Here is a 19,548-nt window from a genome sequence, read left to right as displayed (position 1 = left end):
ATCAACTATTACAGTGCAATCATTGCCCTCTTCCTGAATGCAAACATAGACATACAATACATTGCAGACACTTCCACTGCAGCTGCAATATATGTCACAGCATATCTCACCAAAACTGAGAAAACAGAGCTAAAAGACCACTGGGATGACATATCATGCAACAACACACTATCTTTTTTTACATTTTATTTCTTTATTGTTGTTTTAGTTGATAATACAACTTTTTCAACCAATACAATTTGACAAATTAGGTTCTTAGGCACAATTCTTGGACATTGATAACTGTCATGTTAAGAGCCTTATATGCCATATCTTTGATTTTAGATTCTTATTTCATATATTATAAGAAATTCAGACAGTTGTGAACCATGTTATATATAAATTAGCTGTTTCATTTCATTCATTGGTATCTTATAATACCGTTCTTAGTCTAAAACTACAAGAATTTAAAACACATTTCATATCACATATTACTTAAAAGGTTCAAAATGTTTTAAAAACATTACAATATCTTACTCCAGTCATATAAGAAAAGAAGGAAAGAACATTGTAAAAGGAAAAAGGAATTTAAAATGTTTGCATATTCTGCCATAAAATCACATTAAATAATCATAACAAGAGTAAGTTAAGAGAAGAGCTATTAGGATTTTCTTTGTTAAATCTGTTCATAGTGCTATACATTTGCGAGATCAAGAGATGTCAAATATATGTATGTTGCAATATTCAGAGATACTAGTCGTGAGTTAAAAAGGAAATTCCACATAGTGTCATTCGTGAGTGTTCTGTAGTGATGTAAACATTTATGATAGAACTGTTCTCGCCGATCGGTTAACACAGGACACTCTATAATAAGATGTTTTAGGGTTTCTTGGCAATTTTGGTCCCTGCAAAATCTACATATTGTGCCGATGGTGGTTATGGATTTATGTAAGACTAATTTGCTTTTAGTCAGCCATAAATGCAGTCTTAGTCATAAAATTGCTCGGTCATATTTTGGATCTGGGAAGTGTAATGGTTTATGAAGAAAAGCACCATCTCAAAATATGTTTTACTTGCTGCACGTTTCCCATGTTGCTATCCAATCCCTTGTCCAGAGCTTTATTTTCGCTTTCTCCGGGAATTCGATTAGGAGATCAACTGTAATGCCTGCTTCTGTTTAGCACTGGTAATGATGAATGCGCAGTGTTGGAGGTGTCGGAAGTGATGAGGCACTTTCTGTATGCGGCTAAGCATTGCCATAGTACAGCGACATTTAAAGATAAGGGACCTAGTTCATACCTGATAACATAGATGGGTACACTGGATGGTAGGGACAGTATTTGTTTCCAGTAAAGACCTTCTAAAACGTTCCAATCCGGGGTGTTGCCTGGTAGCTTAGTATGAGCCCCATAAGTAATAATCGGTATTACTTTGTGTAGATAGAACGATATAGCTGGGTTGAGTCGGAATTCTGCATACTTGTTTTGGATTGCCTTGGCTTGAGTTGCTAATAGTTGCATTGTTGTCTTGAGTTCCCGTTTATACGGTATATCAGAAATGTGATTATATAGATTTACACCTAAATATTTATAATGTGATAGTTGTGTAAGACTGGATCCTGCTAGTGTTCAAGTAAATGTATATCCAAATTTTGGTAATTTATGATGGAATACTAACGTGTTTGATATTTCCACATTAATTACAAGTAGATTCTCTTTGGCATATACATCTAGAGCTTGTAGTTTCCTTTGTAAACCTATTCAAGTCCTGTCCATGATCACCAAATCATCAGCATATAAGAGATGTCCAATCTTATGCGATCCACGTATGGGTGGGAACGATCGAACTGAGTTAAAAGCTTTGTTAATATCGTTAATAAAAAAGTTACAAAGTATAGATGCAAATATACATCCTTGTTTTAAACCTACTATTGTTGGAATAGCCTTGGATAAAAGCCCATCAGTAGTCAACTAGATTTTAATTGTAGTGTTTCCATAACACTGTCTAATAAAATAATATAAATAAGAAGGACAGTTTGCATTAAGAAGTTTGGACCAAAACATTTGACATGACACTGATTTAAATGCCTGTTTGAAATAAACTACTTTTAAAAATCCCGGCTGTTTATTGGTAGTGGCTTGTTTCTTCAGTGCTCACAAGATAGATAGATTTAACAACGTTCCTATGCCTTTTATAAAGCCTGATTGATGTAAGTCTACTACTTTATTTTCGTTCAGCCACATAAGATAAAATCGCAAAGGATTAGGTGACCAAATGTTTTGCTGGGCACATCTAAGAGTGCTATCGGTCTGTAGTTAGATGTTATAGCTATGTTACCTTTTTTAAAAATTACACAATTATTGATTGTGCCACGTTGTCGGGATTTGGCTTGTTTCAATCATTTTAGAAAAGATTATTTCCAAGATGTCTGCCCATTCATCAGGGTTTGCTTTTTGGGCAATATTTGATAGATTGTCAGGGCCTGATCCTCTTGATGGACTAAGATTTTTGATTATAGGAAACGTATCAAATTTGGAGGAGTCATGATAGGATAAGAGCGTTAATGGTTCTTCATGGATTGGTTTATTGAGAAGAAGGTTGAAATGGTTAATCCACGTCTGTTTGACAATCGGGTTGAGTTGCATTGAATCACCTATCGATGAGGCAGCGCTATTTATAAGTTTCCAAATGTGCATGCTTGACTTTTTTAAGACTGCTGCAAGCATGTTTTGGACATTGCTTTGTTTCCGTGCAGCTATAAGTTGTTTGATCTTGCTTCTATATCTGGTCCTTAATTTTATTCTCGTTTGACAGCAAGTTTGAGGTGGTAGATTTCTCAAAGCTTCCCGGTATTTTTGTTTAAGGTTAAATATTTCTAGGTCCCATGAGTGCTTATGTTTAAATGTGTGCTTTCCATTTGGGGAGCAGGATTGTGTGATTATTTAAATAGATTGAGTGTATTCATGTGCAGAGCGGATGATACGTGTTCTTTTAGCTTAGCTATTCTACAAGGTTTCCAAATTAGTTGATTTGGTGCACGATTGACATTAAACGATTGTTTGTTGTATTCTAGTATGAGATTTTGAGTGGGGAATCCACTTTAGCTCTAGAACTTGATGATCGCTTGACTCATTAGGAATGACTTGAAATGATAGCACTTTTCTAATTGCCTGACTAGATATAAATATGTAGTCAAGTATGGACGATGTCGATCCCCTTGCCGGAGGAGTATCCCCATTGGTAGATCCATTTAACATGGTAAAATAGTATATTTCCATGAGTGTTAGCCATTTAACGGCTCTTGCATTTGGGTGTGATAGATTTTTTTGAATGCATTTAATATTAAGATCTCCTGCAATGATGGTGGTGCTGATTTCTGGCAGCAAGTGTGTTTTATTTAATGCTGTTTCAAGATGGGTCAAGAACATATCTTCATCAATTGCAGCAGAATTCCAGTAGATGTTAATAATTATAGCATTTGGGTGGTGAGCTTCCTTGTAGAGATTTTTACTATTTGGATGCTTGTATTTGGAGATGTAATGTTTTCAACGTGGAGACCAGATTGAATTTTGGTTGCTATGAGAAGACCTGCAAATGGGCGACCTTTAAGTGCTTTGCTAGCCGGGACATGTGCAACTGCATAATCAGACCAAATAGGTTGATCAATAAGCCACTTCTCCTGGAGAAGAATAATATCGTAGTTATTCAGAAAGTTGGCTTTTGGTGATAGCAGATGCATAAAATCCAGGGTATTCCACGATATTAACAAACAAGATGTTAGTGGAGTGTTTGGAACAAGCTGGGATTGGTTAGTTTGTCTTGACTTAGATAGCCAGGACCATCTTGACTGGGGTTCGGAAGGAGGTTGTAGTTTTGGCAAAGGAGGATTTGGATTAGTTGAGCATGTGCATTTACATGAGTTTGTATGACATAGTTGTTTGTCAAAAGTGGTTGTGTTAAGATGTTCGACTGCTGGTGGCTCAAATATTTGAATTTGTATAAGCAGACCATTTGCCTTTAACTTGTTTCTATTTTGCAATACTAAGTTCTTTATAAGCTGCAACCGAATATAAAGTTCAATCACATCCAAACTATTAGATTTCATATATTTTATGTGATCACCCGAGATGTGGTGAAATATAGCTAGTATTGTGGACCTATTTGGATAGGGATCGTTGGTATGCCTATCTAACACAGTCGCAATTAGTGTGTCAGAGTCTTTTTTTTTAGTTGGGTCGTTTACGGGTATAGAGGTTTGAGGCTGAGGTTCCTCTTTTTTCTCACATATTTGAGAATGAGACGGGAGCGGTAGCATTGAGGTAGTGCACTTTGCTCGAAAGTTTTAAAGTACTGATACTCCATATCAATATTGACACAAAATGTCTACTTTTGCTCTTTAGGTGCAGAGATGTTATGATGCAAACTGTGAAGGATTATTTCAGTTATCGGCAGAGAAGAAACTGAGTATACTGACAGATTTAGAAGTTGTGGGTCTATGTTGTCAAATATCTTAGGCTCTGAACAAGTATTTATCATAGGTTTCTTCATAGTACCACTATTGCAATTGGAAGCAGCTAAGGCACATGTATTGTTTTTATCAGACTTATTTTCAGTGATTTCATCCAGGATGTTAATATCGCCATTTTTACCTTGCTCTGCCATTGACGGATATACAGAGGGAGAGCAGCAGGTTCCAATGCAGCAGGCCGTGACTGAGCTTGAGGTGGATCTTTCACTGGATCAGTAGGTTGTAGGTTAGCATTACTTGCTGGTAACATCAAGTTATTCAAGATTTCTTTTGTTTTTTGATTCTGTTTTTTTTATTTTGTTGCAGAAGATTTTTTGGCTTTTTATAAATTTGTGAGGTTTGCAACATGTTTGGTTTATTTGTTTTCTTTTTCTTATTTTTCTTATTTTTCTTATTATCTCCAGTGTTTATTTAAAATAAATCATATGTTTGGAATTAAATTACATCTGGAGAATCTGCGATTTTATCATAGTGTGGACAAGATTGGCCTTCAATTGAGATTTCTGGGGATTTATCCAAAGTGATCGGGTACAAAGCTTCAGCCCTCAGATTCACTTGGCTTACAATGGATAGCATTCTTTTTCTGAGATTTTTCATCTAGGATTTCGTACAATTTTGTTTTAGAAAAAAGACTTGAGTTTATTGCATTGAGAGTGGTTTCAAGTGACAAGAAAGAATGTAATGGGAAACCAAAAGAGGGTCTGGGAGTGGGTTTTGAGATAGATGCTAAAAGAGATGATTGGGAAATAGATGACGAGTTGCTTTCAGGAGGAGCATTAGAAGAGAATAGCTGTGGGGATGTTGACAGTCTGTGAGGCTGCTCTGGGATCTGGGAATCTCATTTCCGGGCTAATGGTGGACTGTTATAATGTCTCTGAGTCGACTGTTTTTGGGGAGTTAGGTCAACAGACTGATGTTGACTTAATTGAGTAGTATCATTATTGCAGAAATTTGTCTTCTTGATGGCCTGGGAGTATAGCATAGGAAGAGAAGCGGAGTCTGTCACATGAGTCTGTCACAAAGCCCCATCACACCATTAATAGGGTAAATAGGATTGCAGTGAAGTGTAAACCACAATTGTAGGAATATAACCTGGTGGCACTGACAATATATCTATAATTACCATGCACTGAACAATTTGATGTTGAACACTTCATGTCGTATACTCCTGTATGGTGGGGACAGAGAGAAAGGTAGAGAGAGGGAGGGAGGGGAAAGGGGAAGAGGGAAAGAGGGGGGAGAAAGAAGGAAGGTGAAAGAGAGAGAAATCAAGAATGTTTCTTTTACTTTAAAGTGATTATGCTATTCGCAGAAATGCAGGTTTTATTTTATTTTCTGGGACATGCAGTTACATTATTCTGAGGCAGCCATTGTGAGGTAGATTGGTTGTTTCCTTTCAGAGTATTGGTGAGGAGTTTGGGGGTGCACTACAGACGTCAGAGAGGTGTATCCAGTATCGAAGCCCTTTCACTTTTACTGCAGGAGAGGTGGAAAGTGGAAAACACCACTTCATAAGGGCCATGGAACCTTGGGTTGTTCCATCTGTGCATAAAAATCCTTATATATATATATATATATATATATATATATATATATATATATATATATATATATATATATATATATATCATATCACCTGGCAGTAGTGGTTGGGCGGTTATGGTATTGGTTATAGGCTGCTCTGCAGGGTCCTGTGGACTCTCTCGGTGAGGTGGTGCGATTTGTCGAGAGACATATTTGATCGCACTTGTCAGGTTTGTTAAGTATTCTTTGAAATCCTCCCCCAGAACCGCTGCAGCTCTATGGGTGTCTGACGCCCACCTTACTGGGGAGATGGGTGTGTGCATGCACCTGCCAGTTATCATTTTGTGTGGTGAAAGGTGATGGTCTTTACTGGCTCAGATCACAAACTGAGCAAGGCCAGGGGCAAACAATTCACCCAGTTCTTTTTTAGGGTGGTGTTGAGTTTGGAGAGCTTGCTTTTGAGGAGGCCATTTATTCATTCCACAACACCGTTTGCATGGCGGTGGTAAATTTAACACATTCAGTGTTTAATGGCAAGTAGTGCTGTGATCTCTTTGAGGAGTTTGTTGAAAAAATGGGTGCCATTGTCAGACTTTAACCTATTGCACAACATCTAGCAAACTAGAAATTTAGCAGCGCATTTGGCTCCTGGGTGCGCACAAGGCCCTACCTCAACCCACCATGAAAATGGGCACACTACAACTATTAGATATGGTGTACAATTGCATCTTTCTCCCATGTCTGCGTAATCAATGATTAACTGACGGAATGGCCCAATAGGGCGAGGCATTGTTCCTCGTACTGTCCGGATTGTCATGCTAGTGCTGATGTTTTCGCAGGTGGTGCAATGTATACAATTCGTGAGATGTTCCTGAAGATTTGATATGAACAAATCTTCCTGAATATCTGCAGCAATGTATTGCTTGGAGCTCTGGAATGGGTGGTGTAGCTGGTTGAATGCTATTGTCAAGAGCTCTACAGGCATCACTGCCTTGAAAGTGCACTCTTGTCTCCAGAGTAGGTCTGTCGGTTACTGTTTACACCCCCTTTTGTACCAGTTCTTTTTCCTCATTTGGTGCTTTTCCCTGCAATTCAATTAGTTGCGTTATGGGCAGTGTTGTGCATGCTGATGACTGCGAGTCCTGTGGTGTGTAGTTATGATGTATTCTGAGATTACCGGGATAGGAAGGTATGCCACCAATTTGGCCACAGCATCCACTGCAGTGCTTCCTAATAATATTTTGTCAGTGCCACCCGTGTGTGCAGAGCACTTGATGACAGCTGCCACAGAGGGTTGTGATAGTGTGGAAATAAGTGTATTTAGGAGTGCAGCTTGTTGTACTGCAGCACCATCTGCTCTGCAAAACCCCTGCCTTTTCCATCGTAACAGCCTGGCATTCACTGTTGTAGTGACGTATGCCGAGTCTGAATAAATGGTCACGTGGCACCCTTGTGAGGCGTGTATAACCTCGATGAGTGCTATATGCTCTGCTGCTTGTGCTGAGTAGTGCATGGGTAACCTCATCATTACTAATGTTGCATAGTCTCCCCTTTGAAGGAGCACTACTGCCTGGAAAGTGGCGAGGGCAGGAGCCCTCCCCAAACCCGCCCAACAGACACCCAGCCTCCACGTCCTCATGCACAGGCTTCCTGCATACACCATGGCCTCAGCGATCCTCTAACCTGTAAGGTGAGACCATGGAAACTACTGTTTTGCACCACTGCAACAGTGATCAAGCCTCTCTCACCAGGCTCAGCTGTACTAATTCGCAAGAATCACCCATTCCAAAGATGGCGGCCAGGTTGTTCCACGGCCTACTGAAGAAGCCCAAGTCATGTTGCTAGACAACGTTCATCGCAACCACCTCATTACCAGCAGTTCTGCCGGTAGGCGGAAGCCGGTCTGCTTTTGCGAAGGCCTGCATTGATAAGGCCCTGTTTGCCTCGGGACGCCTACGTTTTCCTACTGGTGAGTTATCGTACCTCTAATTACTGCTTGTAAACTGGTCTCCCTGCAAACCATGTTTAACGGCTCATATACACTTCTCTAATGCAGCCCCGTGATTTTTGCTGAAGCGTGCCAAACGCTACGTGCTACACACCTTGTTTGCCACCACCTTTATTTGCTGAACTTGATCAGTATGCCGTGCATGTTGCTTATGGCATTTACTTGCCCATCCGTGTCTACATTTCCTAAGGAGTATCCATGGCTCACACTCTAAGAAGTACCCTGTATTCTTTAATCTGTAGACATGTGGCCCTATTGAAACAACGTGCCTCCAGTACGCACGCTCCCATCAGAGCAGCCGGTTAATCATAACCGACACCTGACTCATACGTGCAATATATTTAGGATACGATTACTACTGGATATCCAATTACTTGATTCATTCACCCCTTTGGGACAGACTTTCATCTCTGTAAATATATTGCTACTAATTTGTACCCATTGTGCCTCCTGACCACCAAGTATATTGCTTCTTATTTGTACTTAGCTCTGTACCCATTGTGCATCCTGGCCACCAAGTATACTTGGACCTCTCACCTAACCTTCCGCATTAGGTGTGACAAACAGCTTCCCCATTTACTGAACCTCCCAGTCATGAGGACCCTTACCTAGCCTGTGCACCTCTCGCCACCGCTAGGATTCTAAGGCATTATAACCAACTGTCTGTACCATGATACTTAATATGCCTCTAGGCTCCCAGAATCCAGTACCTTAACCCTACATATGATGTGCCTCTAGGTCACCAGGTCCATACACTCAGCGTACTGTATCACATTAGGCCACTAGGTCGCTAGGACCCTGTACGCTGCATTGTGTTGTGCCTCTAGGTCACCAGGACCATACATCCAGTCTATTGTATCATGATATGCCACTAGGTCGCTAGAACCCTGTACCTTACCGCTGCATTGTGTTGTGCCTCAAGGTGTCCAGGACCATACATACAATCTGTTTTATCTGGATATGCCACTAGGTCACTCGGACCCTGTACCTTACTGCAGCATTGTGTTGTTCTCCCAGGCCAGGTGGATCCACACCTAGCCTACACACTTTGTGCCACCTCTAGGACACCAGAATACTATAGTCAACTATAGCCTGTACCATGTTCTGCCTTTAGGCCCCCAGGACCTAGTTCCTAGCCCATGCACTGCATTGTGCCCTAGATCACTAGGACCCTGTTCCCCACCTGGCATTGTTCTGTACCTCACCTGTCTCTCTTAAGATGCGCCTTTCAGGTCACTATCCCATTGCCCTCATTGCCGCCCTCCACAGAGTCACTCTTATGATGGCCTCTATCCTCCCACTCTTCCAATCTATCACGCCTACCAAATTCCTCTCCCACCGACTACTCCTAAAAAAGCTCCTTCCGACCACCCATTCATCAGCAACTACAGAGAGCATAGACTCTATTAACCCACTGATTCTTATAACCCCTACCAGATATCCTTCACCAACTGCTCTTACAAGCTTGGGAGGACCTATCTCTGCAGTAACAGCTCCCACCATCAAACAAGCACTGATCAATGCACGCTCCCTAGTTGCCCATGCACTAGATATTGCAGACCTCATTGCTGCAAACAGCCTGGATTTTCTCGCCATCACCGAAACCTAGCTCCGTCATGGGTCGGGCCCCGCACTTTCCTTAGCCCTCCCAGAGGGTCATACTATTATAAGAGCACACAGAAACTTGGGCAAGGGAGGGGGAGTTCCCTTTAGAGCAAAAACCCATCTGGGGCTCAGAGCCACTTCCCATACTAGCCTACCTTCTGCTGAACTCCTATCAGTTAAAATACCATTAACAGTTACCCAAACTATCTGTATGCACCTCAGCTACCGCCCAACCGGCCCCATCTCCTATTTCGAGGAAGACATCACTGACCTCCTAACTTCTAACACTAAATTAGGCTCGCAAATCATTTTGCTCGGAGACCTCAACTTAGTGTTCCAGGATCCTAACGATACCAGCGCCTCAGCCTTGGAAAAAGCCATCACCCAGTTCAGCTTTAAGCAACATATCACGGGACCCACGCATATCAAGGGTCAAACTCTGGATTGGCTATCAGACCTTAACTGTTCCACTAAATTACTTCAGAATGAACCCATCGCCTGGTCAGATCATCATTACATCTCCTTTGCCATCCAGGGTATAACACCCCCTAACCCTATTATTGCCCCACCAACTCTCTCTAGGAACTCCCAGAACATAGCACTGCCTAATTTACGTCCTTTAATCAATAACATCTTGGACGTGACCAACTATAAGAACCTAGTTTCGAACAAACTAGTTGACCTCTATAACGACACCTTAGAGTCCGCCCTGAACAACATTGCACCGCTCAAACCAAAAAAGGCCACACCAATTGCCCACCTCAACAAATGGATCACACCTGAACTAAAAATGTTGAGAAATGCCAAAAGAGCAGCTGAAACCATCTGACGAAAATCACCTACCACTCATAATAAGGCACTGTTCACTTCTGCGGCCTCATCCTACAAATCAGCCATCCTCACTACCAAAAAACAAACCTACACTAGAATCCTCAACGCTAAATCAAGGACAAAGGAGCTTTTTAGCATCTTAAGGGAATTGGAATCTCCATCCCCACCAACAGAGGGCTGCATAAAGGACGCAGCCTGGTGCACCAAAATTCAGCAAGCCCTAGCAAACAAAATAGCTTCACTTCAAACTAAGCTAGAAGCCAAAAAGAACAGTCTCACTAGCAGCTCTGCTACAAAGCACTCTCCAGAGCAACAAGCCCCTCGGTGCCCACCATTCGCATTCTCTCCAGTCACTCATAAAGAAGTGGAAGACATCATCAGAGGCATAAAACCTTCAAGATGTCAAGGAGACATATGCCCGGCCCCATCATTAAGGAAGGCGTAAAAGAATTGTCCCCCTCATCGCCACAGTGATAAACTCCTCATACAACTCCAGCCTAGTCCCCAACAACCTCAAGGAGGCTTGGGTCATGCCACTCTTAAAAAAAACAACTTAGACCCTAACATAGGAGCGAACTACAGGCCTATCACAACCATCCCTGTCCTCTAAAAAATTCTGGACAGAGTTGCCTACCTCCAAATCTGGAGGACAACAACCTACTTGGCCTCCGACAATCTGGCTTCCGGCCCAGACACGGCACAGAGACAGCCCTTCTAGACCTGAAAATACAGATGGATGATGCTAAATACAAAGGTACATTGGCTATCCTACTACTGTTAGACCTCTCAGCTGCATTTGATCTGGTCGATCACCAGATCCTCACAGGACATCTGACTACAGCAGCAGCCTTCTCCACCAATGCTTGCAATTGGATCAAATCGCGCCAACAGCCTCAGCAGACCCAATCTCCATTCACTGCGGGGTGCCCCAGGGTTCATGCGTCTCCCCAACGCTATACAACATTTTCTCGAAGCTCCTCTTTGATAGTCTAGTCAACTTGGGTGTCATCTACATGAATTACACAGATGACACCCAGGTTCGCATCACACTGACAGGCTGCTACGAAAAGGACTCTAAGCTAATTAACGATAGCGACTTGGAAATCCAGCCATGGATGGCAGCCAAAGCCTCTGCCTTAATGATGAAAAGACAGAGCTCCTGATTGTCGACACCCAGGCACGCCTAAACAAACTCGATCCAAGGTATATGTCCTTCAATATTGATTGGAATCCAATTAAAGTTGCCAAGGAAGTAAAACCCTTAGGTGTCCACCTCGATGCTACCTTGTCCCTAAAGAAACAAGTTAGCAATATTGCATCATCTACAGCCTATACCACCACACTAATCAATGCCTGTAAAGCATACCTCTCCCCCACTAGCTGCACCACGTTAGCCAGAGCCTTAGTGCTATCAAAGATTGATTATTGCAATACGCTATTCCTAGGATCTGCCGAATAGAACCTCAACAGGTTACAGGTCCTTCAAAATAATGCCCTAAGATCTGCCCTAAACATTCAAAGGTCCAGCCACATCTTGAAATTCAGACAACAGACTCACTGGCTCCAGGTGCATGCCAGAATAACATTACGCACTCTAGTGATCACCCACACGTGCCTGTCTAATTCTGCCCCCAAATACTTGTCAGACAAGTTCTCCAAATACCAATCAGAAAGACCCACCAGGTCGTTCCATTCACATTGCCTCACAGTACCAAGATTCAATCTTAAAACAACTGGAGGAGCTAGCTTCCCATTTCAAGCTGCCAAACGTTGGAACTCCCTGCCTCCTGACCTCAGAACAGAACCCTCCTTCTGCTCGTTCAAAACTAGAGTAAAGAGCTGGCTCACTGGTAAAACTATCTGAAACCCTAGCCCTAGTCCACACGCTGACCACATCTGTCCTAACTATTCTGGCATCTGTTCTACATTTGCTCTCAAATTTCCTTGCATCTATCACTGTACTATCTTTCAACTGTTACATATGCTCTTATCTGTTTTATTGGTTACCAGACATACCTGTAACCATTGGTCGACCTGCCTGTTGCTATTTTATGTATGTTTGCCTGTAACTCAAGTTTCCAGCACTGAGTTGCCATAGGGCTAGGGGTGCGATATAAATAATAAACAAATACAAATACAAATACAAATACTGCCATGCCCATATGTGTTTGCCCTGTGTCTTGGTCAATTGTTGCTGACCCATCAACAAAAAGTACTGCACTCTCCTCTAGTGGACTATCCTCTGCTTTGGGGGTGTCATCCTCTTCTCCTACATATGTGGCGCAGTCATGGTGTTGCAAGTCGTCATCAATGCACAATGAATGTGGCAGGACTCACTGTCATGCCTTGCACTACATGAATGTTTGGGCTGGATATGATAATCTCGTAGGCTGATGCTCTCTCGGTAGTCAGGGTGGAATTCGATCTTTCCAAGATTGCAAATTCTGAGTGCTCTGCATACAATGTTACTGAGCATCCCATAATAAGTTGTCGACGTACTGGATGACCGTGCTGGGCACATGGATAGTGCCTAGGTCTTCATGTAATATCCTGTTGAATATGATTGGGCTCTCACAATACCCTTGGGGTACACAGGTGAGCTCGTAGCACTTTCCGCCATCTGTGAATGCTGTGAGGTATTGACAGTCAGGGTGTAATGGTACTGAAAAGAAGGCAATTTTTAAGTCACTCACTGTGAAGTGAATTGCTTCTTTGGGGATGTGGCACATAATGGTGGCCAGGTTCAAAACTAAAGGAAATTCTTTCTGTACTATGTCATTAAGGGGGCAGAGATCCTGGATCATTCTCCAATTACCCCTGTTGCCTTTTTGACAGAATATATGGCAGTATTGCATGGTGAGGTAGAGGGTACTATGATGCCTTGCTGGAGTAGAGCCTGTAGTTTTGTTGGCCATAACTGTACCCCATTCCTTGTCTGCTCCTGCACACCCTTGAGTAAGGCCCTCACTTGCTGGAGATGTAACATTGCCCCATTCATCTTCCTCGGGTTCCCATCCCTCTGACCCCCCATGCTCCTCTGAACCCACCTCTTCCTTGCTACAGCCCTCCTTGGCTCTGTGATCCAGGGTACTGCAGGTTTCCGCCCCACTGCCCTTGTTCTCCTTCAGCCCACAATACGGCTATTCTGGTGTTTGTGAAGTCAGAAGTGTACCCTGCCATTCTATCTGTGCTGGCATCGATAATGATGCCTCCACAGCTACTTTAGCTAATTTGTTTTGTGCCAGTTTCGCTTCCTCTGCCTGTCACCTCTAAAGCATGTCTTTCTTGTGCTTTTTCATCCTTCAACAATGATGCAATATTATATGCTGAATTTCAGGCCACCCCTTCTCTTCTACTCCCACAATCGTGTCTAATGCCTTTTGCACTTCCTTGGGTAGGTCTTGTTTAACAATAAAATAGAAAAAAGGTATTGACTGATCCCATGCGTTACCTGATTCTGCTCTCCACATCTCTTGTACCTTAAGAATGAATTGAGCGGCATCCTCATCGTCACCCATGATACACTGCATAATGGACTGCAAATCGGTCGAGTCCGGGAACGCTCATCGCAGCGCGTCCCCCACCTTTGCTCTAATTTTATTGAAGGATGCACCATCATGTGCATTGTTGCTCAGGCTTACTCCTGAGTACCCCGCCTTAATCTACACATCGGCATCCTGATCCCTGAAAGCGGCCACCAATAAGCTTTTCTTGTCTCCTATTGCTAGGGGCACTCCTGCTGTTTGCTTTTTGAATGCATATATCCATTGCCCTGTGCCTGACATAAGGGCCGAAAGTGCTTATATTAGGTTGTTCTTATCCATCTGTGCCCATGCACATAGTGTGGTCTCCCCGTGCCCTTGTGTATTAGGGGCATTTTCAGTTTGCTCTTCCCGTCCTTCGTCGCACTTCCCTTTTCCCTTGTTACTGCCATCCGGTCAAACCTCTCTCTCAACCTGCCGTCCCATAAGCTCTCTACTCTAGGGGTGCGTTGAGGTGCTTGCTCTGCCTCCCCATCATCCTTAACCTCATTGAAGGTGCTCCACTCATCTTCATCTCCCCTACGGGAACCAACTTTCTCGTAACCCAAGCTGTCTGTTTCACTGCAGCGCTCTACGTGTACAGTTCTTATGAGCGTGTTGTCCCTCCGGAATGCAAAATCCCCTGACTTCCACTCATATACTCCCTGCTGCGCTGATATATATGCATTAGTCACTTCACATGCCGCCCTTAACCTGGTGAGTTATGAGCGTGTTGATTCTAGTGCTACCTCTAACTCTCTAGGATTAACAGCTGCGTGAGCTGTGACCTCTGGAAGGGAGACATACAATAAAATACACAAATAAAGCAAACAAAATTAACAAGCTAATATAACAACCTCTAATTTTACAGGGCTCCTATGCATTTCCTCTTTTGTTCTTCGTTAAACAATAAGTGGTGCCACCTTCTCCCCTCACTCTGGGAGGTTCCCTACACTTCCGCCTTCCTTTCCTTATTATTCTTCTTAAAAAGTTAATAAAAAACAGAATGCATGATAAGCCACATACATGCCACACTTCCAAATTCAACATCTGCGTCTTCACACTTCCCCAAACATCTGTCGCTTGTTTGTTATCCCTTGCAAGGCTATACTCACGTGTGCACATTCACCCAAATGCCTCCTTCACGGGGTTGCAACAACACCGGCCTGCACTTCTCCATGGGGCCGCACCCCGTGCCAAAGATCAGACAGGATTCTGCAAAGACAGCTCCTGTAGGTCACTGGGAAGTATGCATTTTTTGGGCTGGTCGTTTTAGTGGGCTCGACCCCACCGGAGAGGCTGCCTCGATACCTTTGCAGGTACGGGGGTCGCTGGGATCACGTCAGTGTCACCAAATGAAGGCACAGCCCTCTACGCTCATGCCAGAAAAATACAAACCGCTTGGGAAAAAAGGTCAAGTGATTTCTTGCAAGGATAACCAGGTTTAATAGCACAAAAATAGGGGCGCAAGCAAAGAACTCTCGAGAACGTTCTGCCAAAAACCTGTGCAAGCAGAAGGCAGCACATCGTCATCATATACAGTAGAAAACTGCATGGCTGGGTGGTGAGACCATATACATGGGCCTGCTCCATAGAGGATGCCAGATTGGCCCCAGCCCTGTCCATCTGTCTTCCATCAGGTGGGATAGCAAAAACAAAGAGGTGATGGCTGGAAGGTTTAGACTTAATCTTAACCACTGGCAATGCTCTGGGCAACCCTCCAGACCACCGTTCTTCGCCTGCCAAGCCATTACAGAAGGGAAAGACCATATGCAAATCAGGCTTCGCTAAACCCCAAAAGGGGCAGTCCAGCCCGAACTGCTAGGCCACATCCCTTCTGCACGAGACCACAAGCATCCCCAAACATGTTTCGCCCTTGTTGGGGCTCATCAGTGAGGAGTAGCTTGGGTCTCTAGGCCCAGCAGGCACGGGACCCACGTCTGGGCATACCCGTCCCACTCGGGGTGACATAGCAAAAACAAAGAGGTGATGGCTGGAAGGTTTAGACTTAATCTTAACCACTGGCAATGCTCTGGGCAACCCTCCAGACCACCGTTCTTCGCCTGCCAAGCCATTACAGAAGGGAAAGACCATATGCAAATCAGGCTTCGCTAAACCCCAAAAGGGGCAGTCCAGCCCGAACTGCTAGGCCACATCCCTTCTGCACGAGACCACAAGCATCCCCAAACATGTTTCGCCCTTGTTGGGGCTCATCAGTGAGGAGTAGCTTGGGTCTCTAGGCCCAGCAGGCACGGGACCCACGTCTGGGCATACCCGTCCCACTCGGGGTGACATAGCAAAAACAAAGAGGTGATGGCTGGAAGGTTTAGACTTAATCTTAACCACTGGCAATGCTCTGGGCAACCCTCCAGACCACCGTTCTTCGCCTGCCAAGCCATTACAGAAGGGAAAGACCATATGCAAATCAGGCTTCGCTAAACCCCAAAAGGGGCAGTCCAGCCCGAACTGCTAGGCCACATCCCTTCTGCACGAGACCACAAGCATCCCCAAACATGTTTCGCCCTTGTTGGGGCTCATCAGTGAGGAGTAGCTTGGGTCTCTAGGCCCAGCAGGCACGGGACCCACGTCTGGGCATACCCGTCCCACTCGGGGTGACATAGCAAAAACAAAGAGGTGATGGCTGGAAGGTTTAGACTTAATCTTAACCACTGGCAATGCTCTGGGCAACCCTCCAGACCACCGTTCTTCGCCTGCCAAGCCATTACAGAAGGGAAAGACCATATGCAAATCAGGCTTCGCTAAACCCCAAAAGGGGCAGTCCAGCCCGAACTGCTAGGCCACATCCCTTCTGCACGAGACCACAAGCATCCCCAAACATGTTTCGCCCTTGTTGGGGCTCATCAGTGAGGAGTAGCTTGGGTCTCTAGGCCCAGCAGGCACGGGACCCACGTCTGGGCATACCCGTCCCACTCGGGGTGACATAGCAAAAACAAAGAGGTGATGGCTGGAAGGTTTAGACTTAATCTTAACCACTGGCAATGCTCTGGGCAACCCTCCAGACCACCGTTCTTCGCCTGCCAAGCCATTACAGAAGGGAAAGACCATATGCAAATCAGGCTTCGCTAAACCCCAAAAGGGGCAGTCCAGCCCGAACTGCTAGGCCACATCCCTTCTGCACGAGACCACAAGCATCCCCAAACATGTTTCGCCCTTGTTGGGGCTCATCAGTGAGGAGTAGCTTGGGTCTCTAGGCCCAGCAGGCACGGGACCCACGTCTGGGCATACCCGTCCCACTCGGGGTGACATAGCAAAAACAAAGAGGTGATGGCTGGAAGGTTTAGACTTAATCTTAACCACTGGCAATGCTCTGGGCAACCCTCCAGACCACCGTTCTTCGCCTGCCAAGCCATTACAGAAGGGAAAGACCATATGCAAATCAGGCTTCGCTAGACCCCAAAAGGGGCAGTCCAGCCCGAACTGCTAGGCCACATCCCTTCTGCACGAGACCACAAGCATCCCCAGTGGGGTCAGCTGGGCTCATCTGTCAAGGGACTGAAGGTCGCATTCCTCATAAACTACTATTACAAAACGATGCTACTCTATCATTATGGCATGCATTTGGAAAACTCTGAAACTGGCACAGGGGAGGATGACGGTCATGCTGACCCACACATTCTTTGCTCAGTTCACATGGCACACTCTGCACCCAAGGTTTCCACTCTCGCTTTGGACTATCATTTATTTCACCCTGTACCTCGTATTACAAAGTGTGTTATCATGGCATAAGGTGAAATGGCGTTGTTCTTTCAGATCTTTTATGACCACTGGTTTTATGATTGGTGGTTTGAGGTCACCTACTATCACAGAATTCAGGGGTCTTGGACTGGGTCAGTTGTGGGTGTCATAACTCCTGGTGGGTTGGGTGAGGTTTGGGGGTGTGCTGGTGGCCTGGCTGTGATGTGCGCAGCAAGGAGCTTGGTGCTGTCTTGCAGCCTTGTATGGTGCATTCTTTTTCGGGATAACAAGTAGTTGCAACAATTAAGGAACAAAGGAACGTTTCAATGGGAATTAGCAGCGCTGGTCCTTCTACCATCAGCGCTTGAGCATGTACAGGTTTCTTCATCGGGCCTGTTTTTACAGCGTGGCCATGCAGGACTGAATGTCTCTACCATAACTACAAAAAATGGTGTCTCTTTATATGCACGCACAATGTCTATACATCAATATTTCATGCAATATTGTGTTTGTGCAGGGTTTCTTAGCATGGCCCTCTCCACCCTGACATGTCGCACGTCTATCTATGGGATTTGCCTAATTCTAAAGTGCCTAGCAGGGTGGGAATGGTTCATTTCCGTCCCAACACCACATCTGGTTAAACATTTTGAATTACACTACTAGCATCTAGTGAAAGCAAATGTTTGCAGTGCCTGCAGTGTGATGATTATTGAATGGACTCATTGGGCTTCATTACACCCCTGTTTACTGACAGGTTTGCTTGTGGGGTGCCTGAGTTATCACAGCTGGAGCTAAGTCAGGCACCCCACCAGCAAAAAACTGCTGGTATTACCGGCAATCCCCCCATGGAGTCCAACAGGCTCCATGGAATGGGGTTTTACCGTTATTCCTGCCACTTGTAATCTACTGATAATTCTGGCAGCTCAAGTGGCGGGAACGGTAATTCTGTTTTGTGGTATCCCGCTGGATTTATTAATAGGATACCACAAAACTCTTAATGTGGCCCATTGAGTTTCTTGTCACCTTCAGATAGCCACTGTTTCCACATGCATAAGGGCTGAGCAAGCTTCCAAAGTCATGATACAATTATCACTATTGCATAGGCAAAATAGCAAATTGTGCTCGCAGACCTGCAAAGCTGCAGTGGGGCTGGTTGCCATGTAAATGTAGTTTTTAAAAAAAGCAGGGTAAATTGGGTTGTAGGTCCCGCGTGTTCTGGAGTGGGATTTTGAGATATTCCAATCGTTATTGTGAGAATTTTTAATGCTACTCTATTCCATACTGCATTTGATGGTTTTGTCCATTCATAACCGTGCTTCAAGACACGCATGCAATGGCACCAAAGGCAAAATGAAATAAACAATGGCATGTATTGACACTAAATAAAAGTCATTTTGCGGAATGCAGACTGAGTGAGGCTGAAAAACACCTGTTCTGTTTAGGTTTATTTATCTTTATACTTTATATATACTAATATTTGTTTGCACCCATACACAGGACTTCGGCTGCAAAGACACACACACTGTGGCTAAACACACACTTGGCTAACACATTTGTGTTACACAAGAAGCCATTCCCAGCGATAATTGGGCCATCGACTCTCAGAATGCTGCTTTGAAATAACACTTGTTGGCCCTTCACAGAGCAGAGTCTGATGTTGCTGCTTGATAGAGCTAGCCCAAAGAGATCTCAGGATCATGTGTTTTGATCACAGAGGGTCAGGTAGTAGATGGAAATGGCCGTAGGGATCAGCATGGCAAGGCGTGGTCAAATGATGGGTAAATAACCACACTACACCCACAGACTGTGTGTCCATCTCTCTCCTATCTTCACTTCCTATGACGATAGTTTCAGTT

The 19,548-nt window shown here is 44.2% G+C and overlaps 1 protein-coding gene across 3 annotated transcripts in view; it reads left to right on the top strand.

Moving 5' to 3' along the window:
• Positions 1–19,548, top strand: part of LOC138581962 (coagulation factor XI-like) — a 349,622-nt gene that overhangs the window by 121,386 nt on the left and 208,688 nt on the right. The gene's annotated exons all lie outside the window — the stretch shown is intronic.

This window comes from Ambystoma mexicanum, chromosome 3q (assembly GCF_040938575.1).
Source record: "Ambystoma mexicanum isolate Mex_15411 chromosome 3q, UKY_AmexF1_1, whole genome shotgun sequence".
Taxonomy (NCBI): domain Eukaryota; kingdom Metazoa; phylum Chordata; class Amphibia; order Caudata; family Ambystomatidae; genus Ambystoma; species Ambystoma mexicanum.
The sequence above is the reverse complement of the archived record's forward strand: the minus strand, read 5'-3'. Positions and strand labels throughout refer to the sequence as shown.